Genomic DNA, 25,108 nt, shown 5'->3' with positions numbered 1-25,108 from the left:
AATGGAAGGTGCCACAGGTAAAAATCCCTACAAAGACACGCAAGTCTCTTATGACAGTTCGCGAATCAGTGCTGTGGTGTGGCCACACCCACACAAAGCGTGTGCAAGAATCAACTGCAACTAAGATGTACTTATACACAGTATCAGAGGAAAAAGGACCGCAGTGATCCAAATAAACACAACCAAGTGGTTTGTTAGAAATGTACAACTGTGTCTAGGGCAGACACGTAGCAGTTGAAGGATTAATCTCCTGGCAAATGTCACATTGAAGGACATAATCATGCAGCTTTTTGTACAGTCCCCGCCACCAGAAACGTTGTTGTAAATGAGATACAGTAGCCGAAACGCCTAAATGCGCAGACGCAACACCCTTGTGAGCAGCTGTAATCAGTGTGGACCTGCAGTCCGCGTTGGGAGTCAGTCTTTCACCAACGTCCGGTATTTTCACATAAGGAACTTTATCAGGACTTAAGTGATATGAATACTTTGAAGGGAATCTCTTAGGATATTTATTTCCCTTCTCAGTAGCGGCTACAGCCGCCAAGATGTCATCATCAATCTTACTTTTGGAACGTGTAACTGCTGCAACCAAATATGTCTATACTGCTGTTTTTGCGGCCTCATCGGCCAAACTATTGCCAACAGCGTGAACTCCCACTCGCTGATGACAGAGAGTATGAAGTACATAAACAAGTGGCAACTGCTCTTTAAGCTCAGCCACTCGAACCCAGATCATTTTATGTTTTATCGTGCTACGCTTGGAATCACGAAAATCATTCTGAACCCAAAAGAACAGGCTTTCATTGTAAGACTGGACACAGTAGTAAGAACCACTAACAATATGAATCGTCACACCAGGATCAGCGTACTCCAATGCAAGCATCAGAGCACAGAGCTCTGCCAATTGTGCCGTACAGTCCCCTAATGTCTGTGTATGCACGACATTGGACTTGAATTCATCATTCACCATGGTACCTACCACAATGGCACAAGCTGAGACGTATGCGTGTTTAGACCCATGCGCAATTTGCGCTGAACCATCAGTGTAAATGATACAATGTTAATCCTCCAAAGGCCGCATAGTCAATGGCACAGGATGAACAAACTCATACTGCAAAAACTCTTGTGACTGTAAGGAGGCATCAAAAATAAATGTGACATCCGGAGACGTCAATGACGCTGCCCATTGTATCCACCTTGGGTGCAAAGCTTTAGAATTTGGTAAACTGGCTTTCGTCACTGCCTCTAGCGCAGGATACGGGGTAACTACCAATATGCGTTTTCCCTGTGACAGTGCACGTTCCTAAATAATCGCCATTTGCACTGTTGTCAAAACTTTCTCCACAGTGGAAAACCGCTTTTCAGCCGAAGTGTACAAGTGTGACTTGTAAGCGATAGGTACTGTGTCACCTTCGTTAAATGTAAGATAAGTGAAACCCACCGCCCCAGGGATGATTCGTATCACCAGGTTGGTGTGGTTATCACGAGTCAGTAAGAATTTAGATTCTAGAAGATCAGCCTGCAAAGATTGCAAAATGGCTGAATGTTCAGGCAGCCAGCATGATTTGGTAAGAATAGGTTCTATCAAAGCATAAAAAGGCTTGATACGTTGGGCATATTCGGGAATATAGGTACGCCCTAAATTCAAAAATCCCAGCAAGGACTGTAATTTTTTCAGTGTTGTAGGGGCGCACAGCTGTGTGCATGTCTCCTAGAAGTGAGGTGCCAACCCTTGACCTTCATTGTTGAGCTCGTAGCCCAGGAACACAACTGTGTACTCTGCAATGTGAGACTTTGCAAAGTTGAATTTGTAACCGAAGTCCACAAAGTTACAAACTATGCGGCAACGCGACACAGATGCGCCCAAATTTCATCGTCCGTGAGATAGATGTCATCCACATAGAAACACGTATCTGGGTCCACTCTCTCCAAGAGAGAGACAATGCGGGCAGCAAACACACCCTGACTATTCTTATCGCCCATGGCCAGGCCTTTAAATTGGGGTCTTTTGCCGCCACTGGTTGTTGGCAAAAAAAACTTTGGATATGTCAAGTGCGGTTTTAAACCTTTTACGCACAAGACCATCCAATTCAATTCAAATAGTCTTTATTCAATTACATAATCATAAAATACATTTACATTTTAAAACAATAACCATAAAATCATTAGAGTTCATTCCTTACAAAATACAAGATTCCCATAGAAATAATCTAAAGTTACTTTTCCCGGACATGCAAAAATACAATAATTTAATATAAAATTCATTATAAAAACAGTAATATCAATCAATAAAAAAACGGCAGCAATCTATAAACCAGGTATTAAATAAACCAATTAATACAATCACATCACTTACATTCATTAATTACTCAATCTGTGGGCACGGATTATCCAATAAAGCATAGCCGTGGGTATATTGTACTGCACAGGTACGGCAATGTGAGTTTAAATGCCGGTAATCCAATACCAAACGGTACATACCGTCAAGCTTTGTCACAGTAAAAAGTGGGTTATTCATCGGTGACACACAACGTTTCAATCCCTCCTTGATATTCTAATTGTTCAGGGATTTCTGCAACAGAAGCCTTAGCTTCACGCCATATAGGATATTGAGGTTGATGCTCTGGCATAGAGGGTAAGGGAATCTCGTGGTGCGAGGAAAATTTATCCCAACCACAGTGCGTATGGTACAGAGCCGGCGCAAGGGCCTTAGCCCACTCGTCTGCAAAATTCAACGCATGCTCCTTCGAGACCGTGTGTACAAAACTAGGGAGGATTACCTCCTCCCCTCTCGGAGCTGCAAGAACAAAAGGTGGGGGCCAGTCAGCCTCCGTTAACAAAATGTCATAGGTAGTTGTAAGATTTTCCCAAAATACCCCTTTTATGGTACGTTGTATGTCACCTTCAATTAAAAGGACAATTTCAAAAAGCCTATCGGGGGAGCTACTCTAGTATCAGCTGTCTCTACAACAACATATTGGTCAGTCGCTGTCACCTTCAGTAGTGGATGCAGGGCCTCCTGCACTATGCTAATCTCCGGCGCGCTGTCCAACAAAGTCAGTACCCATGTCTGATTCCGAAGTTGCGTTCTCACTATCTGTGGCATATTTTTCTGAAACTGGGGTCTTTTCTATGAAGAATCGTCCTGCTTGCCTTTGCCATCTTTCAGGCAGGGCTGGTCGCAACTCTGCTGGCCACCCCTACCTCTTCAGCCGCTTCCACCACCGGATGAAGAGGCGGATGTGTCCTGTAAAGAATGAGGAGAGCGTTGATCAGGATCCTGAAATTGATAAGGCGACTTAATTGTTCAAGGGTTTCCGCAACAGAAGCCTTAACTTCACGCCAGATAGGATATTGAGGTTGAGGCTGTGGCATAGACTGTAAGGGAATCTCGTGGTGCGTGGAAAATGTATCCGAACCACAGTGCGTACAGTACGGAGCTGGCGCAAGGGCCTTAGCCCACTCTTCTGCAACATTCAGCGCAGCTCTGGAACCTGCTCGACACCACTTCACCGGACGTCGCCTTCCTCACGGAAACCTGGATGAACGCCTCTTCAGCGCCCGACATCGCCATCGCCATCCCAGACGGCTACAAGATCATCCGAAGGGACCGCATCAACAACACAGGAGGAGGCGTCGCCATCTTCCACAGGAACACCATCCGCATCTCGACCAACACCGACGACACCCTCGCACCCGCCGAGCACCTTCACTTCCAGGTCCACATCAACCCCAAGACCACCCTCAGAGGCACCCTCATCTACAGACCCCCGGGACCACGCACACAATTCAGCGAAGACATCGCCGACTTCATCAGGCTGTACGCCCTCTGCTCTGCTGACTACATCCTCCTCGGGGACCTCAACTTCCACCTGGAGAACAACAACGACCGCAACACCACCACCCTGCTGGACAACCTCGCTAACCTGGGACTCAAGCAGCTGTGTCTTGACTCATGTGTCTTGAGGACATTTTAAGTCATTTCCCCGTGGGCAGTGTTTTCAAATTATGAGTTGAAAATCGTTTTTGAGGTAAAGGAATGTTTTTAAAATTTATGTGCGCCATATGCCTCCAAATTTCTTTTTCAGGGGTGCAGCAGGGTGTTCTTGAGAGACCCCTGCACCCTCGAAAAAATTCCAAATTTGAGATGAGCTAATTGCTAATCGCAAATTGCACCTTCATTCCTATGGGTCTCCTGCTCCATGGAAATGAATGGGTAATTTGCAATTAGCAATTTGCTCATCGCAAATTAGGAATGGTAAAGAATCGCTATTTATTCCTTAAAGTTCGCTATTTAGGAAATGCAAAAAACTTTGATGATACATATGGCGGTTCATCTCTAACAAGATAAGAAGCTTAGGGATAGATTTATGATGACTGGCGCATCACCAGGGATGTGCCAGTCATCCTGCGTCGCTGTTCCGACACCCATGGTGTGCTGCATTTACAATGCGGCGCACCATGGGGCAAAAACAGCACAGATGCGTGACACATCTGTGCCGTAAAGGTGGCGCATTGCTGGAGTTGTATCGGAAGTGTGATGAGGCTCCAGCAAGGCTCAGGGGTGCCCCTGTCGTAGGGTTTCTGTTCTCACACAGAACTAAGCACAGAGGATTGGAACCTCGGCGAATTAGGGTGCCCCAAAACTGACCTTAGTACCCAAAAAACCCCTAACAAGCTAGGTACAGTGTCACATTGGATATAACAAACTCCCAATCTTTAGACAATTCAGAACATGAACTTACAGTGCCTCAGGATACGTGGAACTCATGAACACTCGGTCGTTATATATTCATTACAAACAAGAACATGGAGTTAAGAAGAACACATGTGCATTTGAAATGTTTATTTACTAATGCCGACTTCTCAGACGTAGTATCTTAGATAATACAAGTACACATATTATCAGTAGCAAAATTACCAGCATAGTTACTAGTGGTATGCACCTGTTACAACGCATTCGTTACTCCGCACTACCATTACAACGCGACTTTTATAACGCATACCATTACAACGCATTGCGCTGGGGGGCGCTATAGGATAGGGAATGGTATAATTTACTATCCAACACCTTCCCTAGGGTCCACGGGGACTGGAGTTAGAATAGTAAATTATACTTACCACTATCCAGCACCCCAAAGCGCTATGCGTTGTAATGGTATGCGTTGTAATGGTCGCGTTGTAATGGTAGGTAGTTGTAACGGTATGCGGAGTAACGTCATACATCCGTTACTAGTACATAAAAAGCGAATGGTGACAGTATGTTAACATGCTGTAAATGAATAAGAGTTAGCAACACTTATATTTCACCCTCCCTAATACACATATTATAATATTTGTTAAGAAGGTCTCTTTGGGTTGGTTTAGGGCGGGCCCATACCTTAGTGTCCTAGATTTGAAGGAATCACATCAGCATACACCAGCTCTCTCTTCATGTGAACCGCATCAAGTGTTGTGTATGTGTGTTCGGCAAAGCAATATAAAACGCGCCTCATGCCCAGAATTGGCAGAAGCTGCACTTATGTTATGACTATGAAGTCGTGGAGATCAGACCTCATAACAATTCTGTATCGTGTTGTTCTTGAAACTTCAGCACTCGCTGTACAGATATAGTTTAACAAGCAAAGCAGATAGTAGAGCAATAACATATTATTCTCATGTAAACCACGATGAACTACTAGGTTGAAAGCTAAAGCAACAACTAAGTGTCGTGTGCAGAAGTTGCAAAAAAGGAAAAATGGCGTTTAAACCGGTAATGAGCCCATGCTAACTTAACACGGTGTAAAGATATCCAGGATCTACATGACACCCCCCCATGATCCGGAAATGAACTGAATAAGATAATAGAAGTGCCATCTCATGAGAGCAGATTGCAACTTTATATGTGCACGGTCCACAAGGTAAAACATTAAAAACTAGCAAAATTTAATGCTAAAAAAAAATAAAACAGCCAACTACTTTATCGAGGCTTAAGCCAATAGGCAAGCTAAATAATAAAAACTTGACAAATAAGTCAATGAATTGTCAATGAAATGCTAGTACTCAGCATATCAAACATGAAAAAGGTCTATGACATAACTGTGTATGCAAAATAAGCTGCAACAGCCTCCAATAGGAAGTCACCGTCTTCATCCGAAAACAGTTCAGCCATCCAACTTAAAAGCGGAAAAGAACATACGTGCTCTCCCAGCACCGGATCCTCTATCACCATCAGAGGACAGCTCGGTGGGTTTTCAAGAAAGCTCTGTTCCAAGAAAGACTGTGTTGCCGCCAGTAAATTCCAGGGACCAATTAGTCCATGCATCAATGCCACAGCCATAATCCTTTCGCCAGGACAAACCAACTCGTGAGTAATGATAGGACTCATCAGCTGATTAAAGTCGACGTCAGGAGAAACCGGTCCGCAGAGACACAAATCAATGGCCCAATCGAAATCACAGGTCAGGCAGTGAAATACAGGCTGGACACAGGTGAAGTAGGAGAATCGAAATCATAATCCATATGCCGTGCTTAATATCGCCAACGGCATTGTGCCATAATATTCAAGCATGCGATTGCGGAACAGCGTCAGCAGCTGCAGGGCGGGACCTTGCACAGGAAGGACATCCATATTTAAAAATGTAAAAAAGCACAAGAGCGTCCGCTGCTAATGCAAGTAAAACTGGGAATCCACCAAACAAAGTGGAAAAAATAGAATGAAAGAAAGCAGGGATAACTCCAAAGATTTTCTCAAATGAAGTCACGAGACCACTGCTAACAACTTTAAAAAAATGTGCCAGGTCCTTTGTGGAGGACGCGTTAAAGATAGTCCGAACCATCTCGGTGAAATGCAAAGGCGAATCAGTATTTAAAAGGGCCTGCACCTCTGTACGGGTGTTCGCTATGTGAAGTACGAAAGTTTCATGGGCCGAACTCAAGGCCACCTCTCTCTGAGACAAAAGAGCCCTTATTCTTGCCACGCCGTTGAAATCTGCACCCAAGGTTGGTATTTGTGGCCAGATTGAAAACTCCCTATGTTCATGTGTGGGAGGAAATAGAACATTTCTGCAGCAAATAACCCGTTCACTTACTGTTACGATAAAAGGAATACTTGTAATTAACCCACAACAATCTTCATTATTGAGCATCAAATAACTACCATTTTCCAACAACTTGAACGTGGGGATGATAGCAGGAACTGGCGTGCCTTGCAACACGCAAGCCATATTTGGTCGGTCTTTGTTGTATGAACCGTGTAACTGTATGTGCCTACACATTAGTGAATGATCTGGCGTCTCAGTGCATTCCTCTCCATTCAGATAAACTTCTTGGTCATCTTTGAAACATCTGTATGTGTATGGAAGCGACCAGACCTCATGAAGAAAACCACTACCTAAAGGTTCATAACGACCTATTGGTACATATTTCATACAATTTGAAAACTTATATAAAGCAAAAGGCAGAGTTATTAAACCGTGGATAAGGCATGTTGCAGCATTGGCCTCTGCCACTGAAAAAGGCAAAGATTCTAACCTTTCAATATGTAACATTGAAAAGGAAGCATCACGCATTGACAGCAAGCGTTGTTTGTTAGTCAAATTGAATGGGGCAAATAAAGAAGAAACGTTCATGTTTCCCCAGGGAACTTTACCATTTTTCAGAGTTTGAAGGGTCCAAGCAAATTGCAAGAATGTGAACTACGGTGCCAAAGCAGCCAACCTTTTGGATTAATACTGGAAATGTTAAAGGAAGAATTACGGAGTAGGGCCTGTAAATCACTAATGGACAACCGAGTAAAATTACTCCAACCATCATATTCCTCTAACTCCGGGATAGTAGGGGTGTTTAATTTTTTAGAAGTAGCCAATCCAAAGCATGTGGTCGGGGAAATTGTTTCATTCAGAAACAACATATGATTCGGGATGAGACATGCACGGTGCAAAGCCTCAGTGCCTTGTACCTGCCAGGTTTGTGAACCCCAAACTGATGTAGATCCTGGATATCTTTACACCGTGTTAAGTTAGCATGGGCTCATTACCGGTTTAAACGCCATTTTTCCTTTTTTGCAACTTCTGCACACGACACTTAGTTGTTGCTTTAGCTTTCAGCCTACGTGTGTCAAGACGTATGCCTGCTTCAACCAGGCGCAGGGTTTTGACGCAGCTTTGTCCTATCTGATGGTAAATGCGGCACACCATGGGTGGCAGAGCAGCGGTGCACGTTAACTGGTGCATTCCTGGGGATGTGCTAGTTAACATCAATCTGCCCCTTTACATTTAAGTATGTGCAGGGGACACAGAGTCGGTGAGGCTTATCCAAGGTTAAGAAGAGATGAGTCCTGTTCACTGAAAAATTGGACATAGGCTTTACCTCCTCAGCATCGCTGGACATGGCTAAATAATAGCTGCAAAATGTTACTCTTGTTAAACAATTTTACTATTATAATCTCTGAGATTTGTCTCTTACTCTGCAACATCTCATTGTTGTTATCTTTCTTTAAAGATAAAGATAACATCAACATGAGCGACAATCAGCAATCAGTTGATTTCGACCTCATCATTGAACTCGTAATTGAAACATCAGTGGATGTTGATCCCTTGGATGTTTTAAATCCTGAGGATGAAGAAGAACGTGATGAGGATGCAGATTTGTCAGAATTGTATGACATAGGATGGGAAGCTGACGTGCTTGAGCCTATGGAACTATAAACATTTATTTAAAAAATTTATAACAAATAAAAATTTAAAATGTAAACCGTTTAATTTAAAAATAAAGACACCTTCAAAAACAGGTTATGTGTAGTGTCTTCAATAAAATATTAAAATATGCTCATAAAATTAGATCAGATTCACATATAAAACAGCACAGGTAAAATGAATATAAATTCCATTTCTTTTCTGCTATTTCTGTAATCTAAATTTGCCAAGCACTAAAAAATCTTCTATGTAAAAATGTTAAGTAGTGTGTTAAGTTTTTGATGACTGTTATTGATTTACTGTTGGGTAATAGTGGTTAATAACATTTTTTATTATATTTTACCACAGATTCAACTGCAGATCATTTGAAGATTTCAGCATGCCAACCAAAGAAAGACTGAGAAAGGCTGCAAAACGTCAAAGACAGCAGGTCAATGAAAAAAAGCAGCAGTCCTCTAACAAAAATATTTGTCAAGTCACCAAGAAAGCACCGGGTAAGAGTACAAAAACATTCATAAGAAATATCTGTAGTAAAAAAAATATTACTACAGAAAATGTTTCAGTCCAGAAAAGGAGAAGCAATTCAAACGGAAAGGAAAGGCCAATGAAAAATGTTACTGCTAGAGCAAGAGATAACTCTGTGCATGATAGTAGAAGGAAACAATAGTTTAGGGACATTCGTAAACGAATGTTCCGCAACAGGATAATTGGCAATTTGTTAAAAAATATTAAGAAAGGTGAACAGAAAGTGGTTTTTTATAAGAGAAAAAAAATAGTTGAGAAAGTAATTGATCAGGCATTTGAAATTAAACGTAAGTTATTTATTTTGATAATCAATAGAATTAGGAAGGTAAACAAGGCAATTTATGATTTCAAAAGAAATAGTAGATGGAAGAGAATAGTTAATCGTAGTAATTTTTGTGAAGTTTTTTCTGGAGAATGGATGCATAGTTCAAGCTCTGAGGCATTTTTTAATGAGGAGAGTTATTTCCAGGATAATGATTTGGTGCATGCAGTTGACACCAGTGGTCGAGCTTATGAAGTGAAAGATGGTTGTCCAGTTGAAAAAGAAAAACTTGTGACAACAGAGATAGAAGAGGTGTTAGGTAATGAGGTTTTAGGAAGACGTCCTAAGGGTCCTGTGTACACCTGGAAGTGTAGTAGTATTTGCAGTGTACGACAGGATTCCATCAATTTGCTTTGTGATTTTATACGGTCATTTAATAAGAAAAGTTTGAAGCAGAAAATGAAGTTGTTGCAAGAATTAGATCCTTGCAGAGTGAGAGAAGTGACAGGTTTGCATGGGCATTCACTGGCTTGTCTTTCCAGGAGAGTATGCCAGAGTGTTTTTCATCATTTCAGGATGCTAGCAGTGCATCATAATAAAGTGAGGAAATTACTTAGAATGTTGTATTATGCTAAGAGTCCAGCAATTATGCTTAAACAATTATGCGCTGCTCTTTTGCATGGTTCTGAAATAGATGTGAAGAATATATGTGAAGAAATTGAGTTTTGTTACTTTGGAAGTAAAGAGGAGAATGTTGAAATTGACCAAGAAGAAGAGAGTAATGTGGAAGATAGTGTACAGGTTTCCAGTACAGATAATTTCCAGAGGGAAATTGCAACGTTTGAGGTGAAATCAAGTGAGAGGCCAAATTTCACTTGTGTGTGTTGTCGACGCACTTATTATAAGAATCAGACTAAGTTAGTGGATTTATATGGAAAAAGTGAAAGGGAAAATAATAGTGAATGGAAGGATTTTACAACATACTTGATGGTAGAAAATTGTTTTGATTTGGGATTGGATCAACGTGTGTGTACTTATTGTTGTAACAAATTAAATCAAAACCAGATGCCTGCTAGAGCAGTTCATAATAATCTGGAATTGGTTGAGATTCCTTCTGAATTGAAGGATTTAAATACTTATGAATCTATTTTGATTCAAAGTATCCATCCCTTTCAGGCTATTGTAAGAATGGAGCCAAAGACAGGGAAATTGCCTCCATCAGATTTACAGAGAGGATTAAAGGGAAGAGTTGTTTATTTGCCTCTAGATTTGAAGAAAAACATTAACACAATTGGAGTAGAAAAAGTGGAAGAGGAACCTCTGGTTATCTTAGTTAATGGGGTTCCGACAAAGAATAAGAAAATATGGAAAGATTTAGTGGATGTTAGGAAAGTCAAAAAGGCAACATTGTATTTGAAAAAAAATAATAAATACTATAAAAATGTATATGTTGCAGAAGAGGAAGTAAGTGAGGAAGAGGATAGCGATTTGTGTGCTGGTCAAATTGAGAAAGTAGAACCCTGTACTAGTGAAGAAATATATGAACATTATAGTGTTCATCCTTTGCATTCCAAGGAAGTCATGGGGAATGCTATTGAGTTGTTTCAAATGAAACAAGCCAAAGGGAGTCCCATTAGTGTTTGGGAGGAAAGTTTGGAAGCTCGGTGTTTCCCACAGCTTTTTCCAACAGGTCAGGGAGGAAGATATGATGAGCGACCTCATCAAATTCCTGCTTCTGAATACCGGACTTTGCGATTGTATGCAGGAGATGCTAGGTTTCGACAATGCATTCCCTATTTGTTTCATCTCCTGTTTGAAAGCGATCTGTCTGGACTGTCATATGCAGTGAACCACATCTTGAAAAGTGGTATACACATGCAAAACATGTCGGCAAGTGACTTTATGGATAAAGTCAATGTCCAAGACAGTATTTTGGATTCTCACCTGATTAATCTCATGGCGTGTCAGCGTGGTACTAATGAGTACTGGTACCGTCGTCATGGTGATTTAAAATGTATGCTGAGGAACTTAGGAACTCCCACATGGTTCCTCACTCTGAGCTGTGCTGAGTATGGCTGGGAAGACTTACTTGAATTTCTACGAGAGGCAAATGCAAACATCGAAAACATCGAATTCAAGACACCCGGAGAACTGTGCTCTTTGGATCCAGTCAATGTATGCAGGTACTTCAATCTTAGATTTGAAGCTATGATGTCTTTCATCATGAATAAGAAGAATCCATCTCTTGGAGAGGTGTTGGATTTCTTCTGGAGAAAGGAGTACCAAGCAAGAGGTGCTCCTCATATACATATGCTGCTGTGGATCAAGGATGCACCTAAATTTGGAACGGATCCAGAAGAGTCAGTGGTGAGTTTCATACAACAGTATTCTACGTGTGCTGTTCCAAACGCAAAGGAGAAGAAAAGCCTAAGAGAAAAAGTTCTACGTTTCCAAAGCCATCGATGTGGAAAGTACTGTCGTCGTAAATTCCGAAACAAGGACAAGTTCTACACCAAATGTCGTTTCGGCTTTCCACGACCGGTGATTTCTAAAGGAAGAGTAAACAGTTTGATGTCTTCGCTGCGACATAATGTGATGAAGAAATCACCTAAAAACACCTACAATTTGAAGAGGAACGAAGAGTCCAAGTACATCAACGACTACAACCCGGTGATTTTGTCCATGTGGAATGCTAACATGGATATACAGTTTGTGGCTGATAACTGTATGGCTGTGGCTCGGTATGTGACATCTTACATCACCAAAAAAGAGAAGACAGAATTGAAGGATATGTGGGAGGACATTTCACATGAAAAGAGCCTCAGCAAGAAGTTGTACAGTTTCAGTCTGAAGATGTTGTCGCATCGAGAAATCGGAGCTTACGAATGCTCTGACCGGTTGTCTTCAGCAAGTCTCTATGCCAAGTCCAGGAGTATCGTTTGGGCGAGTCTTGGTCTTGCTGCAACGCGTAATCGAGTTCTGAAACCTGTGCGGGAAATTGAGTATTTGGCGGAAAAGGAGCCAAACAGTACCGACATTTTGAAGACCAACATGTTGGATACATATTATCCAAATCGAAGCAAACACCTCGACAATGTTTGTCTGTATGAGGTTCTTCAAAATTACATATTCAAGAGGAACATCAAAGAAGATACTGAGAAAGGAGTGTATGCTGTAATAGGAAGTGAGGGATGTCTGGTCAAGCAAAGAAAATGCCACTTGGTAAACCATCGAAAATTGAGTGGCGAATCTCCTGAAAAAAAGGAGTTTTTCTATTTAGCACTTTTGCAACTTTTCAAGCCTTGGCGTGCAGAAGAGGAACTGCTTGGAGATTTCCTCTGTTACGAAGACTCTTTCAATGCTGCCAAGGAGACCATAGAATGTCCTGCTTTTCCCAAATATGTAGAAATGTTGAATGCGGAAATTGAGCAGGAAGCAACGATTGCAGCCGAGATTGCCAGAGACAGTTCTCAGGACAGTCAGAGTTCTGCTTCATTGAGTCAGGATCCACTAGGAGGACCTGTTATCGAAAATGAAGCTGCCACTGCTATGAATGAAGTGGAAAGAGCCATGGCACATGCTCAGGAGGATGCGGTTAACTTAGAAGAGTTGGAAAGACAACTCAACGTTGAGCAGAGGAAAATATATGACGAAGTTACCATGCAAATTGATCATGGATTAAGTCATGACAAGAAAGAGTGTTCATGTACGTCGTTGAAGCCTGTCCGACTGCACGTGAGTGGAGAAGCGGGAACTGGAAAAAGTTTCCTTATTAAAGCAATTTCATGCTATTTGCAGGAAAGGACAGAGTCATCGCTGTCTTGTGTTGTCACCGCTCCAACTGGACTGGCAGCACATAACATTAAAGGGATTACTTTACATCGTTTACTGATGCTGCCAGTGGAGCATGACAACAGATTACAATATCACAAGCTATCTGGAGATGCTTGTTTTGAAGTTTCAAGAATCTTGAGGAAAATGAAACTTCTTATCATTGACGAAGTAAGCATGGTTTCCAATGTCATGCTTGCGTTTGTGCATTTGAGAATGCAAGAAGTTCTCAAAACAGAGTATGATGTGTTATTTGGTGGCAAACACATCATTGTTTTCGGAGATCTTCTGCAGCTGACACCAGTGAAAGGGCAACCTGTGTTCAAAATGCTCACGCATGAAGATACCAGGAAGTGCCTAGGGAGCATTGGCAACGTCAATATATGGTTAAACTTCAATTATGCTGAACTGCATGAAAATATGCGTCAGGCGAAGGATGAAGTTTACAAGAGTATTCTACAAGATGTTAGAATTGGAAAAGTGACCGAGCATGGGAAAGAAGCTTTACATGCACGATTACTGTCAAATTTATATCCAGAACAAGATGTTGTGCCTGAGAATATTTTTCAGAAAATTACTGAGAAGAAATCTGGAATATGTTTGATGCCAACTCTTGCAGAATGTGCCAAATTCAACAACAAAATGTTGCATTTGGAAAAGCAGGAGATTGTGAAACTAGAAGCTATTGACAGAGTAGAGCATATGGGATCAACAATTATTTTGTCTGAGAATTTGAAATCAAAATTGGATTCATTAGAGAAGACTATATCTAAAACTGCAGGTTTTGAAAAGACTCTGAATGTGTGCTTGAACTGCCGTATAATTTTAAGAAAGAATTTACATGTTGAAAGAGGTCTGGTAAATGGATCAATGGGTAATGTTGTTGATTTTGTGAAATACAGAAATAGAGATGGAATTGAATTTTTAAAAATTAAATTTGATGGCATTGAGGAAGTACAGGTAATTGGTCGTTGCTCTGCTAGATTTTTGCTTGTAAAAGACTTATATGTTCGCCGTAAGCAGTTTCCTGTTTGCTTGGCATATGCGGTGACAATCCATAAATCGCAAGGTTTAAGTGTAGACAGTGCATTGGTGAATATTGGCAGTTCTGTGTTCAAGGAGGGTATGGCATATGTGGCATTGTCACGAGTTAAAACTTTATCGGGATTGTACTTGATTGAGTGTGATGTCACAAACATTTGTGCGGATCTAGATTGTGTTAAGGAATACAATAGGTTAAGAAGAGAGTATGCGCCACATTTGCCTCAATATCCTTTGTTTGAGAAACGTGTGGTAGGCCGGAAACGAAGAAATGTGACAAATACTAGGGAGGTTGCAGCAAAAAGACGAAAAGTCGATGAACCTGAAATTATAAGCAGAAACAAAAAGGATTCTGTTGAAGATGTTGTTGGTTTTCAATTTGAAAACAGTTCTGGTGTCAACTGCTATGCTAATGTAGTGGTTAATGTCAATTCTGATCAAAGATTTTGCAGTTTGTTAAATTCTGTGTTAGAGAAATGTAGCACAGATAAAACAAAAATAGAAAGTGTGTCTGAAATTCGAAATCTGTTAGACAGATGTTCAGGCCAAACACAATTCTCTCAAAATATTCAGCAAGATTGTCAGGAGTTTTTAATGTATATACTTGATGTATTGCATGCTGAAGGTGTAGCTGTAGATCACCTCTTTGGGCTTTCTTATCAATGGCAGCATGACTGCGAGAACTGTAGGGTATCAAGTAGTACTAGTGTAGACTCAGAAAGATTTATATATTTAAGTTTGCCAGACAGTAAATCAGTCTCTTTTAATAAACTAGTAAAAGCAGCTGATCACAACATGGAGTGTAGCCAATGTAAATCTGAAATGATGTCCACATTATTTATACGAACATATGGCCAGTATGTTATTTTAATGTTCCAACGATGTAGGCCTGATGGAACAAAATTGACAACTTTAATTAAAAATTTTGTGGCTTCACAGTTGTCAATATCAGGAACGACTTTTGTAACTGTAGCAATTATATATCATGACGGTCCTTCAATAACATCAGGACATTACACAGCTTATTTAAAGTCTAGAAACGGCTGGTCATTCTGCAATGATTCTGTTTTAATTTTCAAAAAGAAATTGCCGTATGACCTTAAAAACTCTTACCTGGTGTTTTTAAAACCAAAATTTTAGGGAAATAATCTCGGATGTGCTCTGAGGAATTTCAAGAAGTTCTAATGGCTCCTACACGATTTGGCCTTGAGGATAAGTGTAGTACAGAGACATAACTTCTTACCATAACACTGGACGTCATGTTGAAACAACTGCACTTTGAATGAATTCAGAAAAACTGTAGAGGGAATGTAAGTCTGCAATGCTGTCTACTGTTTTATATTGCTTTGTGATTAAAAGTGATGTAGAGAATTTAATAATTGTAGTAGTCATAGAGATAGTGTAAGTCTGCTTTATAGTAAGCAGTATCAGTGTCATAGGAAATGTAGAACATGAGTGAGCAAGAAAGGTAAGATATTAGTAATCCAGGATTGTGAAAATGATCTTCAACATTTTAATTCTGAAAGTTGCGGAAATACAACATGACGGGATTGGCTTACAAGAATTCCAAGAGTTATAAATGGCTCTGACACGATTTGGCCTTGTGGAAACGTGTGGTAGAGAGCGAGAAGTCATTTATTGTATGTAACATGTTTTTGAAAACGATGGAGGTTTTCTTTCAGAAAGTGGCGGGTTGAAAGTAATAACAGCACAACAGAGTGTAAGCTGTTCATAGGACATCCTTCGCCGTCATGGAAAGTAAGTTAACTTTAAGGAGTTCTGAATTCTGATTTGTTATGTTGTATGGGTTTTTTAAACACAATCATTTTGATTGTGTTTTTTTTTCCCCGCTGTTATATGATGAATACCTTCAAGTCACTGTTTTTAGTGAAATTTGATACATTCTGAGAACAGCAAAAATAAACCATTTAACATGTATAATTAATTCTGTTCTGTTTGCATTTATGATGTACATGTAGAACTGTGTAGGAGGCATGGAGAAGGTGAGGCTTCTGTAAGTGTCAAAGTTGTTGCATACAGTGCTCATATTCTACGTAGTCTTTCATATGATAGACTACATTTCCACAATGAGATACCTAAGCAAATGAAACACAGGTGATATGATTGTGGAATGAGGAAAAAAAATTGCACGTTTTTCAATTATAGTACCTGTGTTTCTTAACATTACACATCACATTGTGTAGATGAGGTTTAGGCCTGTTCCTGGAGACAGAGGAGGTCTAACATTTGTCCAAGAGTGCAGTCGACATGACACACTTGGTTGGTAGGCCTGCACATGTATTTTCTTCTCTGTATTCTTCAACAAACCTACATTTCATCTGCAAGTCTGAGTAGGACTTACCTGAAACAAATCTGTGAATAGGTTACACCTTATCGGTATCTTGAAACAATGATTTAAAATGTTAGGCTGAGATTTATGATGACCGTGCGCCTCATTTGCTCCGCTGTGGGTCACTTTTGTGTAAAACATGCACCATGTTGCAAGATAGGTTTCAGTTCATCTCCAGCAAGATACCATCACTTTGAAATGTATATAATTAGCACTGTGTAGGGGACATGCAGAAGTTGAAGCTTTTCTAAGTGTCAAAATTGTTGTATACACTGCTCAACTTCTGTGTACTGTTTGATATGGTAGACTCCATCTGCACTATGAGATACCTAAGCAAAGGCAACACAGGTAATGTGATTGTGAAATGAGGAAAATAAACTCCACATTTTTCAATTACATCACCTGTGTTTCCTAAGTTTACGAATGACATTGTGCAGATGAAGTTTAGGTCTGTCCACGGACACAGAAGAGGTCTAGCCTTTGTTCAAGAGTGAAGTGGACATGACTTACTTCATTAGTAGGCGTTCACATGTATTATCTCCTCTGTATTCTTCAATAAGTGTAAATTTGATCTGCAACCCTGAGTAGGCCTCACCTTAAACAAACCTCTGGATAGGCCACACCTTATTGTCATCCTGAATCAATTATTTAACATGTTAGGGACAGATTTATGATAGGTGTATGCCTCTTTTGCGACACTGTGCGTCACTTTTGTGACGCAGTCGCGGTTGAAAAGATTTGCTATGAGGGGACAAAATTATAAAATGATGAATCTAGGCAGATGTGTCATGCTGTAAAAAAACAATGCCACACGAAACCGATGCAGCAGTCATGCAAAAGATGCACAATGTTGCAAGATAGGACTCACTTCATCTGCATCAAGATACTATTAGTTTAAAATGTATATTTTTAGGACTGTGTAGGGGCATGGAGAAGCAGAGGCTTCTGTAAGTGTCAAAGTTCTTGAAAAACTATTTGTCCTTCAATCTTTTCCCTTGTTTTTTCTAATTTATTAAAAACATGTTTTAATATTTTTCAAATGTTTGTTCTCTCTTTCACAGATTTTTTAGTATAAAAAGAACAAATGACTAACTTAACGACAATTATAAGGTAAATGTTTTGTACTCTTTTTGTTATATTTCTATCACATTTAACTTCTATTACTTCCACTGCTTCATTTGTTTAAGAATCACTTTCCTGCCTTTGCTACTTCCCTCATTCCTTTCTCTATTACTTAATTACTCTACTCCTTCACTATTTTTCTTAGTCCCTCTCTTCTCATACTTCTTCACTCTTAGTCACTCACTCTGTCTCTATTACTTTCACTGTTTCTGACTGATCTAATTTTTTTTTTTTAAAATAACAGTAAGTATAAGGGAAGGAAACAGACAGTTATGTTAAAAGAAAGACAGCTATAGGGAGTAAACTAGGGATACTGTTACCCGCAATCCTCTGCTGATGATGTCACTGACCATGTCATGAATGATGTAATATGTGACATCATCAGCAGTGGATTACGGGTAATAGTATCTCTAGTTTACTCCCCTATAGCTGTCTTTCTTTTAACATAACTGTCTGTTTCCTTCCCTTATACTTACTGTTCTTTTTTTTAAAAAAAATTTTTTGGTTCGCTCCCGGTTCGCGTACCGGCGAGCGAACTGGGAAGCGAACCAAGAGAAATAGAGGTTGGCAGAGTTCCAAATATTCTACCAATTTTTTAATAACGGGGAGGTAGTTCTGAAAAGAACTTTTTTTTATTGTTTTTGTTGTTTTATATTTTTTGTATTATTTTTCTGAACATTTTTTTACTTTTTTTGAATTTTTCTGAACGGTTTTATATTTTTGGGGGTTTTTTTGGGGGGGGGGAAACGAAAACGATTCATTGTAAAGGGCTCAACAGGAGCAACAAAAAAAAAAAGAATTTATTATTTGGGGCGTTTCGGACAAACTGGAAGATGATTGTCAATAGCTCTGTTGATCAGAGTGATGCTACTTTCTCTGTAGCAAATGAATCCATTGCAATGTACGCAGATTTGTTTTACTCTCCCAAATCTCATTTGTATATTTGGCACCATCTCCCTGCCCTCTGGTCCCGTCACTTCCGGTACAACAGATCTTCTGGCCATAATAGGGGGATTATCTAGATCGTTACGAAACTGTGCAGCACTGTAGTTGTTAGGATGCCACCTAGTCATATGGCGATGCATTGTGTAGTTTCCGTAACTGTATTTCTTCTCGGTCCCTCTGGACAGTCTATCTTGACATATAAGGCAAGTTACGTATCTTGCATTTACTTTTTTCTGGCCTTTGGGAATTTTAAAAAATTGCCAAATGAAGTTTTCTTTCCGGTGAGACCTCCTGGGCTCTTCAGGCAAAAACTGCCTCTCTTCCTGCTCTTCCTCCTCTTCCTCTTCTTCCTCTTCTTGCTGAATTATAACTTCAGCAGGTGGTCCTCTCTTCCTTGGATGTGGTGGAGGTGGTGGGGAAGCACCAGCTGAAGCTACTAAAGAAGCCATTGCTCACTGGTAACAAAGGGTCTTTCTCTCACAAAGATGAAAGTCAGAGTGAGGAAAGAAGGAGGGGTTTTCATCATTTGGGAAAAACAATAGTTCTCAACCAATGAAAAGTGTTAATTTTAGATTACATGACCTAGTCTTACATCATTAGGAAACCAAAAGTGAAATGAACCGATGAAAAGTGTTATTACCAAGTCACATGACCTGCTGTGTTTACGTTACGCGCTTTGCGCCGCCTCCCGGTTTGCTTCCGTGAACCTGCGCTTCGCGCCTCGCTTCGCGTACCAGTTCGCTTTCGGGTACGCTAACGTAGCACGTCATATGACGTATCACGCGACAACGCGAAACGTCATGCGGACGCGAGGCGTCACGATGTTGTTTTCTAACGCGGCAGTTGCGCTAAAGGAACGTTTACCGGTTCGCAGACTATTTCGCGGCATCAAGGTCAGCTAACGGGAAACTTCCCGATTCGCAAAGCGGGAGCGAAGAAAAAAAAATATTAAAAAAAATAATTATTAATAAACATATGAAATATATTTTTGGATTTAAAGAAGAATACATTTTACAGCTACAGATATTAGCTTTTAAAAAACCAATGAAATTCACTGAAAAAACCATAGGTTATAGACCATATATAGTTAGGAATTAGCATTTACAAAACCTTGAAAATTCACTGAAAAAACCATAGGTTATAGACCATATATAGTTAGGAATTAGCATTTACAAAACCTTATTTTACTCACACAAAACCATTGAAATTCCATATATAGTTAGTTGCACTAACTATATATCGCGCACCCGCAATTCACTGCTGATGATGTCACATATTACATCATTCATGACATGGTCAGTGACATCACTGATGACATCACTGATGACATCTCAAATGACATCACTGATGACATCACTGATGACATTTCAAATGACATCACTGATTACATCACTGATGACATCTCAAATGACATCACTGATAACATCTCAAATGACATCACTGATGACATCTCAAATGACATCACTGATGACATCACTGATGACATCTCATTTGACAGCATTGGTCACATCACTGATGATATCATTCATGTGACAATACAATGCATCTCCTCACACTTTCATATAACCTCTGTTACACCCAGTGTTAAATACAGAGTATAATTTTTTAAACCATTGACACACCAATACTAGTTACTACATACGCACTCACTGATTCCTATGTTTACACAAACACTCACTTATTCACCCATACAATCATTCATACATACAATCACTCATCTTTACAACACTATCATATGCACTCATACACCTATACAGACACTCACACTCTGCCACTCATCCATGGAGTTACTCACACACCTAGTCAGTCCTGTAAAGAATCAATCACACTTCCATTTTCTAATCTATACAGTTAAACATAGAGCACCTTACATTTTCAAACATATACTAACACATACTTACTCTCTTATACAATCATTGATACAAGTACACATTGATCTGCACAGAGTCCCACACCTCCCAGCCAGCCACACACACACTCAGTCTCCTATACAAATACTTGGGCAATCAATCAATAACCCATATAGTTACTCATATAGCTACTGATCAACACATGCAGCAGTTTACAGAACAAAAGACATAATGATGCACAAATTAAGACAGTTTAGTCACTAACCCATGCACTCAGTGAGACACATTTAATCACTCACTCATACATTCAGTCATGCACCTACTAAATCCTTCGTCCAGACACTATACATCTACTCATTCTTCAATATGTAAGACATATTTTAAGTTTACAGAAACATACAGTCACTGGATGTTGTCATCATATTACATCATTCATGACATGGTCAGTGACATCACTGATGACATCACTGATGACATCTCAAATGACATCTCAAATGACATCACTGATGACATCATGACACACCAATACCAGTTACTACATACGCACTCACTGATTCCTACGTCTACACACACATTCACTCATTCACCCATACAATCACTCATACATACAGTCACTCATTATTACAACACTATCATATGCACTCATACACCTATGCAGACACTCACACACTGCCACTCATCCATGGAGTTACTCACACACCTAGTCAGTCCTGTAAAGAATCAATCACACTTCCATTTCCTCATCTATACAGTTAAACACAGAACACCATACTTCAGTGACATCACTGATGACATCACTGATGACATCTCAAATGACATCACTGATGACATCTCAAATGACATCACTGATGACATCATGACACACCAATACCAGTTACTACATACGCACTCACTGATTCCTACGTCTACACACACATTCACTCATTCACCCATACAATCACTCATACATACAGTCACTCATTATTACAACACTATCATATGCACTCATACACCTAGTCAGTCCTGTGAAGAATCAATCACACTTCGATTTCCTCATCTATACAGTTAAACACAGAACACCATACTTTTCACACATATACTAACACATACTTACTCTCTTATACAATCACTGATACAAGTACACATTTATATGCACAGAGTCACACACCTCCCAGCCAGCCACACACTCACTCAGTCTTCCATACATCCACTCATTCTTCAATATGTAAAACATATTTAAACTTTACAAAAACACACAGACACTAGATGATGTCATCAGTGATGTCATTTGAGATGTCATCAGTGATGTCATCAGTGATGTCATTTGAGATGTCATCAGTGATGTCATCAGTGATGTCACTGACCATGTCATGAATGATGTAATATGTGACATCATCAGCAGTGGATTGCGGGTGCGCGATATATAGTTAGTGCAACTAACTATATATGGAATTTCATTGGTTTTATGTCAATAAAATGTCCAGCTAACTATATATGGTCTCTAACCTATGGTTTTTTCAGTGAATATATATATATATTCACTGAAAAAACCATAGGTTATACACCATATATAGTTAGGAATTAGCATTTAAAAAACCTTATTTTACTCACACAAAACCATTGAAATTCCATATATAGTTAGTTGCACTAACTATATATCGCGCACCCGCAATCCACTGCTGATCATGTCACATATTACATCATTCATGACATGGTCAGTGACATCACTGATGACATCACTGATGACATCTCAAATGACATCACTGATGACATCTCAAATGACATCACTGATGACATCACTGATGACATCTCAAATGACATCACTGATGAGATCACTGATGACATCATCCAGTGACTGTGTGTTTCTGTAAAGTTTAAATATGTTTTACATATTGAAGAATGAGTAGATGTATAAGTGTCTGGACGAAGGATTTAGTAGGTGCATGACTGAATGTATGAGTGAGTGATTACATGTGTCTCACTGAGTGCATGGGTTAGTGAGTAAACTGTCTTAATTTGTGCATCATTATGTCTGTTGTTCTGTAAACTGCTGCATGTGTTGATCAGTAGCTATATGATTAACTATATGGGTTATTGATTGATTGTCCAAGTATTTGTATAGGAGACTGAGTGTGTGTGTGGCTGGCTGGGAGGTGTGTGACTCTGTGCAGATCAATGTGTACTTGTATCAATGATTGTATAAGAAAGTAAGTATGTGTTAGTATATGTTTGAAAATGTAAGGTGCTCTATGTTTAACTGTATAGACAAGAAAATGGAAGTGTGATTGATTCTTTACAGGACTGACTAGGTGTGTGAGTAACTCCATGGATGAGTGGCAGAGTGTAAGTGTCTGTATAGGTGTATGAGTGCATATGATAGTGTTGTAAAGATGAGTGATTGTATGTATGAATGATTGTATGGGTGAATGAGTGAATGTGTGTGTAGACGTAGGAATCAGTGAGTACGTATGTAGTAACTAGTATTGGTGTGTCAATGGTTTCAAAAATTATACTCTGTATTTAACACTGGGTGAAACAGAGGTTATATTAAAACGTGAGGAGATGCATTGTATTGTCACATGAATGATATCATCAGTGATGTGGTCATTGATGTCAAATGAGATGTCATCAGTGATCTCATCAGTGATGTCATTTGAGATGTCATCAGTGATGTCATCAGTGATGTCACTGACCATGTCATGAATGATGTAATATGTGACATGATCAGCAGTGGATTGCGGGTGCGCGATATATAGTTAGTGCAACTAACTATATATGGAATTTCAATGGTTTTGTGTGAGTAAAATAAGGTTTTTTAAATGCTAATTCCTAACTATATATGGTGTATAACCTATGGTTTTTACAGTGAATTTTCAAGGTTTTGTAAATGCTAATTCCTAACTATATATGGTCTATAACCTATGGTTTTTTCAGTGAATTTCAATGGTTTTTCAATAGCAAATATCATAAGCTGTCGAATGTCAAGTACGTGGTAAGTGAAAACATTTTCGTGTTTATGCACACTGATCTGCTTTGAATGGTGCCCCCCCCCCCTCATTTCTATTAGGAGTACTCTCTCTTTGCAGATAGTGAAAGGTAGTTAACGCAGGCCTTTGCCCCCGTTGTAATCCGTCGTGCCTGCTTCTCTCTCCATTTGATTGATTGTTATCCAAGTATTTACTGTTTTAGAATTAGTTCTCTTTGGTTCATTCTCTATTTACAAACAAACACAGAGTCGCAATACTCTGTTTAGTCTTTGCAGATAACGAAAAATCGTGTAAAAAAAAAGAAAAGGAATCGAGCAAAATCAGTAGGCCACTAATGGGATCTCTTTTTGACCTCGCTAAAATAGAAACATTAGGAACAACCCCTCATGACAAATACAAAACTAGTGAGATGAACTGAACTCCACACAATGATGGCTGCAAAACAGCTCGGCTCCGCCACCCACCCCGCCCAAAATAACGATAAAGAGCGGCTGCCATGATTGGTTGCGGAATGGCCACAACGGAGCTACGAAATGGTGCTGCTCTCATGCTAACCCCAGCTTCGGTCTGAAACATCCAGAAACACTGTAGACTACCAATTCGATCAGTTCCGGTAGCGCCCGAATGTAACCCGGTAGAGAAGAACTAGCCCTCCCCTCTTTGACTGATGGTTCTTGTTGCCTGTCCTTTCTGTTGTCATTTAACAGAACTATTTAGCCTGCTGAAAGGGGTTGTGTTTCGACCGCTGGTTGGTGGAGACATTTTGACTATATTCTGGACCTGCGTTGTCGCGTAATGCGTCATATGACGCGCCGCGTTAGCGCATCCGGAAGTCATCCGGGGCGCGCAGCGCGTAACGTAAGCATAACAAGTCATGTGACTTGTTAATAAAACTTTTCATTGGTTCATTTTACTTTTCTTATTCTAATGATGAAAGCCTTGGTCATATCACCTAAAAATTACGCTTTTAATTACTTCCGAACATTATTTTCTCTTAAATATATGTTATAATGTTCCAGGCTAATGTACTTTCCCGGAAATTTTACAACTGTCCTGCAAGTAAAATATATTCTTTTTTCGAGAAAAAGAGCGTTTCTTCGTCCCATGACGGAGCCGTTGAGCAAAAGAGGGTCGACCTGCTGTCTTAGTCGCCGATACGCCTGAATATGAGATTCTTATCGATCACTTTATGTTGCAGGAATAGAAAACACAACAGCCCTTGACCATTTATCTTTACTGCGTTCCTTCGTATTATACCTTTTACCCTTCATGTAATTGGTCTGCTTTATTTCACTTGCCTTTTAATGATTCTAAAACAGTGACTATTATTAAAAACTTTACCAATGTATACACTACTACCATGTTTTCTTTTAAAAACCTTTATTGTGAAAATTTCATTATACAAATACGAGCCTATAACCACGTGGGCCTGCCACGGAGCAAACTGTAATCGTATATGATGAATAGACATTTACACTGTAGAGGAACGTAACGGGCGGGCCATTAGGTTGCAAAAACTAAGGTGTCTAACAGTTACGGAA

The sequence above is a fragment of the Lissotriton helveticus genome, chromosome 1_1 (assembly GCF_964261635.1).
Source record: "Lissotriton helveticus chromosome 1_1, aLisHel1.1, whole genome shotgun sequence".
NCBI classification, from domain to species: domain Eukaryota; kingdom Metazoa; phylum Chordata; class Amphibia; order Caudata; family Salamandridae; genus Lissotriton; species Lissotriton helveticus.
Note: the sequence above shows the minus strand (reverse complement) of the source record.